Here is a 13,777-nt window from a genome sequence, read left to right on the forward strand (position 1 = left end):
ATATAGTATAGGAACAGCACTGCATTCCTTGTGGGCTGGAGTCTTAGTACTACTCAAAAATCAAGAAAGGAAACACTTTTTTTTTTTTAAAGATTTATTTATTTATTCATACAGAACTGGGGTACAGGCCAGAGCGGAGGGTGAGAGGATTCACCAGAGACAGAGTGGGGAACAGAACAGGCAGATCGACAAAGTACACTGCTGAGGGGAGCAGCGGGCGGGTCAGGAGAGGTCTGCCACGCCATGTGGTCACCTCCGGGGCAGGCAGGAATCGAACTCATGCGGAAGCGGCTTTAGATTCTCAGTGCTGCGCTTTAACCCGCTGCGCCACCAGGGAGGGCCGAAAGGAAACACTTTTATAGCCTTTCCTATGTAAAAACTCTTAGACTGTTCTGAAAGCCTTGCATAGCTCATTCATCTACTCCATACAGCTTTGTGAGTAACCATTACTACTATTTTTATTTTACTATTGAGGAAATGAAGGCATAGACTGGTAAAACAGCCCACATTCCATAAGGAGCCGATATTTGAACCTGGTCTGACTTTAGAGTCCATGATCTTTACCTTCTGCTGCCTCTTGGCCTTACTGTTAAACAAACACACATAGGGATCCAGAAATATACAGATATAGCTTTTTGTTTTGCCTTTAAATGGTATGTTCCTACCCTTAGAGAGTGAAAAGCAGAGAGAAGATTGAGACAATGCGACTTTCATTGAACTTCAGTGTCTAGACATTCCTTTGGTGTGGGATCAGCTAGAGCCAGGGATTGATTCTCAACAGTCCATGTGACCAACTCCTAGTACGCTGAAAAGAAACTTCTTTTCTTTGCACCCTTTCCAGTTCTGTACCCACAATTCCTTCATCCATTTACCCAGAGACCTTCAAGGGCCAGAAATGTAAGGTAAATAGGGAAGTAGAGAACAGATGTTCAAATTTTAAAAAAAGGAACCTTGCCCGAAGGCAAGGCTTCTGAAGACAGAATTTGTACAGGAGACATTGTCAGTTTGCAATCCCTAGTCTATTTCTTTACTACCCACTCATGGGACTGTGTCTGGTATCTTTTTGGTGCCTCCAAGGAACTGGCAGCTAGTATTCTGCCCCATCTTAACCCATTGTGGGGTAGACCAGAGGAGACTTCACAGATTTGCATCTTGGAGGTTGAGTAATAGTTTGCAAAGGAGGTAAACTGGATTCTAGGTAGAAAGAAATTACAATTAAAAAAGGCTAAGAAACAGAAAACTCGAGCAACCTTTTGAAGATCTGTGGTAAATTGAATGTCACTGGAGAATGTGGACATCAGATGAGGTGAGAAAGGGAAGCATGGCCAAGATTCAGCAGGACTCTGGCATCAAGAAAATTAGCTTTTTCTTTGGAGTCAATTGAGAGAACCTCTGAGATTTTTTTTTTTTTTTAAGATTTATTTATTTGTGCATACAGAACTGGGGTACAGGCCAGAGGCTCAGGGGCGGTGAGAGAATTCACCAGAGACAGAGTGGGGAGCAGAACAGGCAGATAGAGGAAGTACACTGCTGAGGGGAGCAGCGGGCGGGTCAGGAGAGGTCTGCCACGCCATGTGGTCACCTCCGGGACAGGCGGGGATCGAACTCATGCGGAAGCGGCTTTAGATTCTCAGTGCTGTGCTTTAACCCGCTGCGCCACCAGGGAGGGCCGAGAACCTCTGAGATTTTTAAGTAGAAAGTAAGAAGTTCTCATTTTTGCTTAGAACTTTCACCCTGATGGCTGCAAGAAGGTGAGCAGAGCCAGTGGCGATAGGCAAACAGCTGAGGATGCTTCCTCCAAAGCAGCGGCTCTAGGGATAGAATGCAGAGGTCCCAGGATATTTAGTTTGTAATATGATAGGGGAGGGAAAGACAGAAAATTGCAGAGTACATAATGTTAGGACTGTTTCAGCAAAGAATCCAGATTAAGATATTGCTCTTGAATTTCTTAGTTACAGTTCTGTATCATTTTGACTTAAACTTGCCCTTGAGTTGTATCAACCTACTCTAAGCAAATCCCTTTAGAACTGTTTCTAAAGCTGAAATCTGTTCTAGTCCACTTGTGAAATTAAGATATGTAGTAGAAGAAATGCAGAATTTACTTAAAAGATAGCACATGCCAAGTAGTAACATAACAATAGCAAGTGGGCATGTAACCTGTTACCTCCTCTTGGTTCCTGTTTCTCTTTCTCTCTGTCTCCCTCCCTCTGTCTATTCCCCTCCTTTTCCCGCCCCCATCCAATTGGCACTTTTCTTCAGTTTTCCACTCTTTATTTTATTTACTTTTACCTTTTTTGTTGTTGTTGTTGAAGAACTGGGGTATAGGCCAGAAGAGTGTGTGTGTGTGTGTGTGTGTGTGTGTGTGTGGAGGGGGGTGTTGAGTGGACTCATCAGAGACACAGTGGGCAAAAGAACAGGTGAATTTACAGAAATGCATTGCTAAGGGGATCAGTGGACAAAAGAGAGAGAGGTTTGTTATGCCAAATGTGGATTCGTTCCATATGTCATTATGGATCAACTTAGGCCTTAGCATCCATAGTGCTGAGACTTAACTTCTAGGTCACCAAGGAGGCTCTAGTCTTCCACTCTTCAATTGACTGGATCCTATCTAATCAGTGCCCTGAAAGGCCAGAAAACATCTTATCAGGGGGACTCCATAGGTCCAGATACAGGACAGATACAATTATCAGGGGAGATGGGGGCAGATGGGTAACAGGTAAACTGTTCATTGACTCAGGTCACACTGGGAAGATGTTTTTTAGGGAAAAAGAAGGAGGGGGAGAGAAAGAGAAGGAAAGAAAAATAGGAGAGAGGACGAAAAAACAAAGGAAAGAAGGAAAGATGGAAGTAAGGAAACATTAATCTTAATTTCAAGGTTGCAAATCTAATTGCCTACAGTGACAAGCAAAAGTGAGGTGGCCTGGGGGAGATTGTGCATCCTGGACCAGCATGTCTCATCTAAAAGGGGAGGTTCCTATACAGCTCCAGCCAACACCATGTGGGAACATGCGGTCAAAGAGAGCTGCCAACTTTTCAAGAGAAGGCAGAAGCTTAGAGATTTATGAACCACCTCCAGATAGTAGGGTGTAGGCAATTAATCCAAAATCTGAGCGTATTGTTGACCAGACGGGGCCAGCGATTACCAATTTTCAACCGCTGCTCTGGACATTAAGATCTGAATTTCAACAATGTAGAGCTAAACCAGGAAAAACATGCTGGAATTATTAAACAGCAAATAGGGTCATTGGTACCCACCTAGGTGTCATTGGTCTAATTATAACGATGGGGAAACTGATGCTTGAGTAGAGAAATGCCCAAGAGCACAGTTTTAGGCAACAGGTGGCCCTTGAAGCAAGAACAGAGTATCAAGTCTGGCTTTAAAAAAAAACAAGGCTCAATTGAGCCTCCCTGGTGGTGCAGGGGTTAAAGAGGGCATTATTAAGTTGTCATATCCACAGCAGCATGAGTTCAGTTACAGCAGCATGAGTTTGATTTCAGCCATACAAGTTCCATCACAGTAGCACAAGTTTGATTCCTAATAGGCCAGGATGCTGACATGGCGCAGCAGACCTCTTCTCTCTGGCCCGCTGCTTCCCTCAGCAGTGTATTGCAGTGCATTTGCCTGTTCTGCTCCCTATTCTGTCTCTGGTGAATCTTCTCAACCCCCACCTCCAACTTGAACCCCAGTTCTTATCTGCATAAATAAATAAGTTTTAAAAAACGAAACAGTGCTCAAGGGACCTGACTGGCATTTGCTCCTCTCCCCTCCACCTCCCATCTGTTTCCATTTTTATCCAGTCTCTAGTTCCTGCTTTCTAATTTGCAGTATGACTGGTACATATGTCCTCTTTTGAACTTTGGATTCTCCCCCAGTGGACCCCTAGGGACTTTCCTGGGCTTAGTGGGGTGTCTCTGCACCAACTCTTGGCCTGAAGCTGGTGCTATTTCTGAGTCTGCTGGCAAAGTCTTGCCCTCGGACTTCTTGCTGAGCCTGTCCAAGCCCCACCTGTGCTCTCTGTGACTCACGGTTAGCAAGGGACAATAATAGAGCTTGATCTCAGTCTGCCTGAGTCCTGTGTTCTGTTTACACAAACACACATTCACCAAGTTTTTACCTCCCTACAGAAACAAAAAGCAAATTTGAATGTCATTTCCCCTTTAAAAGCAGACTGTAGATCTGAAACATTCAGAAGAGGAGGGATGGGTGAAGTTGGAGTGTGATGGAGGCACTGTGGAGACATTGGTGTCGGGGGTGTTTAAAAATAATAATTGAAAAATAAACTTTTGTAAAATAAAAAAAGAAAAAGAAATAAAAATAATAATTGAAAAATTTGAATGTCATTGTGTGTGTGTCAACTATAAAGTCAGTTTCACATGCAATTCAATTTTGTTCTCTCTTGCCCTTTTTTTGCCAATAATCAGGACCAGCTTATCCATAAGGAATAGTAATCACAGTGTCTAGGGTCCACAATACTTTCATAGATCCAAGAAAATGTTTTCGTGTATTTTATTTGAAAGTCAGAATTTAAAAAAATCAATATAGTAATAGTCAGTATATAAAAATAAGTACATGTACCTAGTTCCACTGAATTATATATACAAAAATAGCTATCATGGTCAATTTTATGCTATGTATATTTTATCATAGTAAAAAGGGGAACCCAGCCAGGATTATATTCACCTTTCTATCAATGCAGTTACATCATTTACATCATTTTAAATATATCTCATGGAGGAAGGGGTCCACAAATTCAGATGTGCTCAGGGCCCATTAAAGTCAATAACTGAGCTCTGTGTGTACTAAGTAGTTGATTAATTCATATTAATGATGCTTTATATTTATGGACCAAATCATATGAACTGAAATGCTTTCATTTGTCCCAGGTTTTCAGGACCTAACCATGAAGATTATACACCATGACCTGCCACCTGCTAACAGCTCCAGAAATTGTTCAGGTAAGTACTGAGATCCTTGCTTGTTCCAGTCTCCATATCACATACAGGTCTTGCCATGCTTAGCTTACTTAGTACAGTGAAGATAGGAAATTAGAACAGTCAATTTTACTCCAAAGGGCAGTTTTGATTTTTTTCATTACTAACACGTCTCCCTTCTTTGGCCTCCCAACTCAGCTTCCTGGTGACTCTCCCTGACTTTTACTGGCATCCAAACTGATCTTTGTAAGCATATATGTTCCTGGAACAATATTTGGTGATTCCCAACATTTTCATTGTTTTACATGAAACTTGATGCTTTACTTTGGGCTGGCATTGCACCTGCATGCTAGGTGTAACTGTTAACATTTGAGAAAATATGATTATTATTATAGATACATCGTTTGTGTTGCAAAGGATCAGAAATGGGCCCTTAGAAGTGAAAAGGCACGGAGACCCTTGAAATGTCTTAGTGGTGTTTGCCTGACTCCTGGGAAGGCAATATCATTCCAGTCACACAGAAATTAATGACTAGCTGACTACTGAAAAGGGGGTGGGGGACAATGAAAAACCATCACATTAAAATTCCATACAAAGTGAAAGCTTGTCTAGAGCAAGGGTGAATGATTCAGTAAGAAACCTTTTTTTTTCCAAGATTTTACTCTCTGCTATTCCTATATTAAATAAGAAAGCAGATTCTCATTATCTACTTAAAGTAATTTCATTGTGTACCAGATGGCAAATAAGCAACAAACGCATTTCCTAAAATATTTTTTTAAATCCTAAAGTGAAAGCACTGCTTAGAGTCACAAATGTTTAGCACATCTGGTCATTGAGAGGGCCTTGGTCTTTGGAGAGTGAAACGGTTTTGCCTTTAAGCCCATTTCTGCTTGTTTGACTCAGTAGTGCATAGTTATCATTTCACAGTTGTACAGTTAATCCCTCCTTTTTTTGCTAAAAGCTACTACCAGCAATCCACCCCAGTTTTCTAAAGAAATAATAAATATGAACACAATCCACTCATTTCTTAATTGTTTTAGTAATATTTAGCAATCATCTACATTATGCTATTCTGGCTATTCTGGACATTGAGGTTGCAGCATTGAACAAATCAGGTCCTTAACGAAACATTATCAGGAATTTAAGCTTATGTAGTAGATGCGGTGGGCTTTTGATATAGATTATCCCTCAACATAGTCTGTCTTCTTAAGCACTCATGCAGTAATTGATCCAGAAATGTGCATTTGTTTTAGAGGGATTCCCTAAAGCAGGAGGAGGAATGAGGGCAAGGATTCAGATGTAAGGAAAACAGGTTCTTGGGGAAACACGTAAGGGAGTGAAGGAAGCAAAATAGAGAAGAGGAAGGAGCTAATCAGAGACCTGGTATTAAGAAAAGTCCAAATTTGATCTGATTTTATATATGGAAGGGGCAGTTTGCTACAGGAATACACATTGCACTATAGCTGGTTCTGCTTTGAGACAAGAGGGCTGGCTATATGCCAGTCATTGTTTTAAAGATAGATGCTTTGTAAGCTCCTAGGCATCCCTAGATTCTCTAACCCCTCTAGAGCCAAAGGAAATGCTAATAAAAGAAGGTCACAGGGCCTTCCCTGATGGTGCAGTGGTTAAATTTCTGTGCTATCAAGCTAATGACTTTCATTATTAGCCAGCCCACATGGTGCAACAGACCTCTCTTGCCTCACTTGCTGCTCCCCTTAGCAGTATATTTCTGTAGTTCTACCTGTTCTGCTCCCACTCTGTCTCTGGGGAATCCTCTACCTTTTCCTCTTAGCCCCCATACCTCTGGCCTACACCCCAGTTCTTGTATGCATAAATAAATAAAGTAAATCTTTAAGCAGAAAAGGCTCTCAGGAGCTCTGTGTTGTATAAAGAGAGCAAAGGAAAGGGTTGTACCATCTTAGTTTCTAGGTGGGGCATCTACTGCTGTATATATTTTAATAAGGCTAAATTTAGATGTGAGATTCAATTCTGAAAAGCATTTCAAAGGCAAACAGGTTTTTTTTTTAAATATATAATCTGAGTTGAGAGGCCTACTGATAGTCTCTGATGAACATTTTAATTAAAAACCATAGTATGTGGGGCAACCGGTTAAAGCTCTGCACTAAGAAGCTTAAGCCACTTCTGCATGAGTTCAATCCCTGCCTGCCCTAGAGGAGATCTACATGGCAAGGCAGACCTCTCCTGACCCGCCCGCTGCTCCCCTCAGCAGTGTACTTTGTTGATCTGCCTATTCTGCAACCCACTCTGTCTCTGATGAATCCTCTCACCCTCTGCATCTCTGGCCTGTACTCCAGTTCTATATGAATAAATAATCTTTTAAAAAAAAAAAAAAACATAGTGTGTGGGCCTAAATCCACACACAGGGATAAGCCACACCATAGCTAGTAGGAGGCAAAAATAATGAGAGAAGAAACATTTTTGGAAGACAGAAGAAACTGTCCTCACAAAGAAACAAGTTAATAAAGCACATGCAAAAGAGGCAGAAACCAAGTAATACAACTTCATGAGAAATAGAAGGGTAGCTTCATGTCTTAACTTTCTTATTTCAGTTGTGTTACCAGCACAGCTTCATTTCCTGCTCTCAGAAGCTTCAGATATTGTGCATTGACCTGTTACAATAACATCCTTCCCCCACCTTAACCCTAAAGTTAACTGGAGTGGCCTTGTGCTTTACTGCCGGAAATATGAGACAAAATACTTATCATACCCATGTGGCCTATTAAACAGATGTGTGTTGCATTTAGACAATATGGTAGATTAATTAATTGGTACCAGTTTTTCATCTCTGCTGATCATCTTTTGCCACATGACTTTGCAGTTCTCCTCATTAAAGGCAGAATGTAATTCTCACTATTGTGTCAAAGTTTCCTGACTTGCTTTGGTAAAAAGGATATTAGCAGACATTGTGCAAGTGAGAGCTAGAAATATGTTTGTGCAATTGGGCTTCCCTTCTTGCACATCTGACATTGGCATAAGGAGAACTACTATCAGGGGGTTACTGACCCATCAACCAGAGCCCCACAATGAACACACAGTGGAGCAGTTCTGAGCCCTACTCTTAGTGAGGAATCTAGCACAGGTGACCCCAAGCCTTGAAGCAGCCACCATGAACAAATGAGCTTGGTATGATTGGCTACACAGAATTATTGACAATTCCTTAAATACTCCAGTTTAGCAATGTTTTGTGAAAGTGGGCTGGGCTACAGTCAACATCCTCTGTTGGTTTTGCATTTCTTACATTTCAAGGAACCAGCAGGCTGAAGGCCAAAAAATCCCATTAAAGACTATGAAATATTTGCTTCACTGCTTCTTTGTTGCTATTGAGAAGACTGAACTATCAGTGAATTTCTGGACAAGCACAAAGATTGTGCCAGAATCAAAACTGCAAGAGAAAACAATAATTTTAATTACAAAATCCAAGTTTGAAGAAACTGTAGTTTCAAGCTGTTGGCCAGCTGGCTACACTGGAGTAACTCTTCTCTATAACCTGAGTGAGAAAATTTTATTTCTAAAATATGCCTTCCAAGTACTAGCACTACTTTTGTGGAACTAGTTGAGTTTTCAGGAATTAGAATTTTCAAATTTATGATTCTCAACTTTATTTTTGCTTTTCTGAAATGCAATGTCAAATGTTACCTCTTTCCACTTTCTTTTTTTGTGAAAGTCATAGAAGTGGTAAAATGCCGCTTAGATTCCCTTCAGCTACTAGGAATGCTATGGGCAGACAGCTTTTCTAGGGATTTTCTCACTGTGGAGACTAGACTTCCTCAAAGTGCATCTTTCAGGGGTGGCCTTGTGCAATAAGTAAAGTTGCAAAAAATAGAGCTCTGGCCGGCTCAGCTAAATTTAGGGAAATGCTGAAGGCTAATTCTCACTTTAAAACTCCCTTAGTCCCTTAGTGTAGTTAAGTCTCTCTTAACTGTTAGGCCCACATCACAATTTCATTTCTCCCTGACAATTCCTGCTTCCTAACCCTTCTTTCAGGAGAAGCAGATCCTAAAGCCATGTCCCAAAAAACTTTGTATTCACTAAATTCCATCTCAAAATTTGCTTCTTAGAAAACATAATCTTAGATATAAATTATTCCCATATTTTTGCAATTTTTAAATGGACTTACTTTTCTAGAGCAGATTTGGTTCACAGAAAAATCAAATAAAGAGGGGACCTCCCTGGTGATGCAAGGGGGTAAGTCTCAGTACTATGAAGCTATCACAAGCCACTGCAGTTTGATCTCTGGCTAGGGAGCTGACCCACATGGCACAGCAGACCTCTCCTGTCTCCCCCACCTCCCTCAGTAGTGTATTTCAGTCAACCTGCCTGTTCTGCTCCCCACTCTGTCTCTGGTGAGTTTATTTATTTAAATTAAATAAATAAAAGGGAGTGCTTAAATAGGGAAATGAGATTTTTTTAAAAGTAAACAAAAAAGATTTTTTTTTTAAAAGATACACTCCCTGTCCACCACATCTCTAGCTTCCCTACACTAGTGTTAGTCATTTGTTGCAGTTGATGAACCTGTGTTGACTCATCATTATTACCCAAAGTATATATCAGGGTTCTAAAAATTTTGACAAATTAGTGATGATACATATCCACCATTATAGTGTATCTAGTAATTTCACTACCATGAAAATCTTCTGTGCTTTGCCAATTCATCCCTACCTCCAGCTCTGATTCCCGGGACTTGCTGATCCTTTTACTGTTTCCATAGTTTTGCCTTGTCCAGAATGTTGTATAGTTGGATTCATCCAACATGTAGCCTTTTAATTTTGTAATATGAATTTACTCTTTCTCCAGGTCTTTTCATTTCTTTTTAGTACATCCACTGTCTAGATGTACCACAATTTATTTAACCTTTAATCTCCTGAGGGGCATCTTGGTTGCTTCCAGATTGGGGCAAGTATGGATGAAGTTGCTATAAACATTCCTATGAAAACAGATGTTTTCATCTTCTGGGCTATCCTTGGTGACATACAGGATTAAAGCACATCATTATGAAGTTCTCCACAGCCACTGCAGCCCTAGTTCGATCCCTGACCAGGCAAGTGACCCACATGGTGTGACAGACCTCTCTGGACCTGCCCACTGCTCCGCTCAGCAGTGTATTTCAGTTGATCTGCCTGTTCTGCTCCCCACTCTGTGGGGACAGAGACACTTTCACCTCCTTTCACCCCCACACCTCTGGCCTATACCCCTGTTCTTATATGCACAAATAAGTGAATCTTTTGAAAAAAAAGTTTTCATCTTCCTTGATAACACCAAAGGAATATGACTGCAGGTTCATATATAAGAGTAGGTTTAGCTTTGTAAGGAACTGCCAAATGGTCTTCTGTAGTGTTAAAGTATTTTGTATACTTGTCAGCAGTGTATAAGAGGTCTTGTTCTACAGCCTTACCAACATCTGGTTTTTGTCTATCTTCCTGGGTGGGGATCAAACTTACGTCGAAGCAGCCTCGGCTTGGCTTAGCTCTGCAGTACAGAGCTCCAGCCCGCTGCACCACCAGGAAGGGCCCTGATGTCTCTCTTTAATCACCCACTGTTGAGTTGATCAAGTCTAACTGGCTCTTCTCCGTTATGTTACGCCTTTCTAGGCTCCCTATTACTATCCTGATTCAGGTATCAGTGTCACACTTCTGAACTAGCTTTCCTGCACTTCTGGAAAATAATACTTGAGACTTGGAATAATTCTTTTTTTTTTTTAAAGATTTATTTATTTGTGCATACAGAACTGGAGTACAGGCTAGAGGCTCAGGGGCGGCGAGAGGCTTCACCAGAGAGAGTGGGGAGAAAAACAGGCAGATCTACGAAGTACACTGCTGAGGGGAGCAGCGGGCGGGTCAGGAGAGGTCTGCCATGCTATGTGGTCGCCTCTGGGGCAGGCGGGAATTGAACTCATGCGGAAGTGGCTTTAGCTTCTTAGTGCAGTGCTTTAACACGCTGTGCCACCAGGGAGGGATAATTCTTAGATGACTAGCATTAGGGGTTTTGTATATTGCTGTGTAAAAATTACCCAAAACCTAGTGTGGTATTTATATATATCAAGTTAGTAAGGTAAACATATATTATCTTATGGTCTGAGCACAATTGAGCTGGCTCTTCTGCTTCACATTCTCTCTTAAGGTTGTAGTCATGGTGAGTCCATGATCTCATCTGAAGATTAAATTAGAGAAAGGTCTGCTTCCAAGTTTACTTAATGTTTGTTAGTGACATTCACTGGTAGACCAAGGGCGGTTAGCTAGAAGCTGCTTTCACTTCTTTGTCTATGAGCCTCTAGTGCTCATGCCATCAAAATTTTAAAATTTATAACCAATGGAGTCTGCTAGCAAGAAAAAACGTTAAAATATAACTTAATCATGGAAGTTACATTCTATAAAGTATGTCATAGAATTAGCTCATAAGTGTCCAGCCAACACTCGAAGGGAGAGAATTATGCAAGGATATCAATAACAGGTGTTTGGACTAATTGGGAGCCATCTTAGAATTCAGTATAGAAAGAAGGTTTTTATAATGGCCAGAGAGCAGAACTGAAAAGCTCAGGCATGGGGAGAACTTATGACCCTCACAGGTTTATATAGAGAAGACACCCAAAGTGCAACATATTGGAGGTCAGAATAGGGTACTGATGAACAAGAGTATACAATAGAAAGCCCATAGAAAAATACAACACAAAATGTAATTGTTTGCTGTGAGTTTGCTTGTGGGCAGTAATTGTGGCTAGCAGCTGCGTTTATATTCCATTTTCAAAGAGAGGCGATGTTTATGTCACTAAAACACAGGCACATATCTCAACTTTTCTTACCTCACTGGCCACTGCTTTTGTTCTTATAAGAGCCTAGTTTTTCTTGGCTGCCTCTGAAATGTGAATGCTGCACTTTGTGTTTTTTTCCTACCTCTCATTTTTCTTTTTCATAGTTCCTTCACTCTCACAACATAAACAACACAGAAAAGAATTCCAGATCTACCTCATTAGTTCTCACTTGTCCAACTGAGTGTTTAAATATCCAGCTGCTTCTTAGAACATTTCCACCATAATATAACATCACAGTTCTCAACTTAACATGCATCAAGCCAGAATCATCATCTCTCCCTTGAAACCAACTCTTCTGATACAAAGAGAAAATCATAAAACATAGTTACTGATTAACTACTGAGTAAGAGATTAGGGCTTCAGAGTGGGGAGATTCTGACTTTCCATGTTAAAGTTTCTATGCTATTTGTACTTTTTACAAAGAGTACATCTGGTATAAAAATAAAAAGAAATTAAAAAGCGATCATATTTTAAATTCAGCAACTCTTCTTCTGACTTAAGCTTTATGTTTCTTGTTATGGTTTCCAGTCGAGGTGGTAAAGACTCCTCCATTATTCTCCTACTGTCAGTGTCTATTCAAGTATCCAAAGTGATGGAAAATGGTGTCGCTTTCTATTGTTGACAAGAATGAAGGATGATCAAAATGCAAACAAGAGAGCCTAAGAAAAAAGACAACAATATACCTTACTAGAACAGGTCTTTAGGCCTGGATATGGTGCAGAAATTCGTGAACTATTCATTAACTTTGATATTGTTATGGTGAAATTTTATGTTGCTTTGAGGGAGGAGATGTAAGCAAATCAGAGAACAAGGTGGTGAGTTGCCCAGGCCCTCACAATGACGAAGCAGCTTTATTGTGAAATCAGTAGAACTTAAGCTTCAGGGACTCTGGAGTGCACAGACTTCTTCAGACAATGATTTAATTTAGTAATCCTTGCAAAAATAAGGGATTAATAACTCTATTTTAAATTATGTTAGTTATTAAGCTGTGTAGTGTTAGGGTAGCAGGAGTATTTGGTGATTTGCTTAAGGAGAGGTTGTGTTAGGAAAACAGTTTGTATTTAGTGAAGTATATTTATATGATCGTTATGTGATCATATCAGTTCTATGTGTAATAATTTATTACTGGATTATTATTTATTATTGGGTTAGTTTTTAGGAAAACTATTGCCCCATATGCTAATTTACTTGAGATCATGTCATGAAGGTATGGAGTTAGAGGTTAGGTTGCCATATAATCCATCCTCTACAGAACCTGGCAACGGAAGAGTGTTGTAGTGGAGAGATGGTTTGACATATAGAGATTAATCTGCGCTATATATTAGCAATCATTACTATGAACAATTGTAAGCAGGTAATTTTATTTTCCTTCATGCTGTCAGGAATATACTTAGTTCTCTCTGTCGGAAGAACAGCTTAAGACCATTCCATGGTTGTTCCCACCCACTCAGTGGCTTGAGCGGTGGGGGCCACAGACCAGTCTTCAGTGGCACGCTAGGCACTACAGTCTTCAGCAGGGAACTGCTGAATAGGCACAGAGGGCACCTGAATGCCCTCAGGCCAGTCTGCCGCCTCAGGCTGGGTAGCAGTAAACTTGGGAGCTGGAGTCATCCATTCACCCTGAAACTCCTCCTTGGTCACAGCCTTCAGGAATATACTTAAGTAATGTAATATTTACAATTATGACTGCTTAATACGTTTTGAAACTTTGGGGGGCTAGTATTTCTATGAACTATAATTTGTCAGAATTTCTATATTTAATTTTCTGGATGATTTGATGCCATATATTTACATGACAAAGATAATATAAAACTTAAAACATACCACTGTAGCTGGAACATTGACATACCAATGAGTGAATGTCACCAGTCCAAAATACATTTAAGATTAGTCATTGTGTTAGTTCACTAGGACTGCCAAAACAAAGTACCACAGACTGGGTGGGTTAAACAATGATTAAAGTTCTCACAGTTCTGGTTTCTACAAGTTCAAAATCAAGGTGAGTGTAAGACAGTCTAC

This window comes from Condylura cristata, unplaced genomic scaffold (assembly GCF_000260355.1).
Source record: "Condylura cristata isolate star-nosed mole 26May11 unplaced genomic scaffold, ConCri1.0 scaffold00014, whole genome shotgun sequence".
In the NCBI taxonomy this organism is placed as follows: domain Eukaryota; kingdom Metazoa; phylum Chordata; class Mammalia; order Eulipotyphla; family Talpidae; genus Condylura; species Condylura cristata.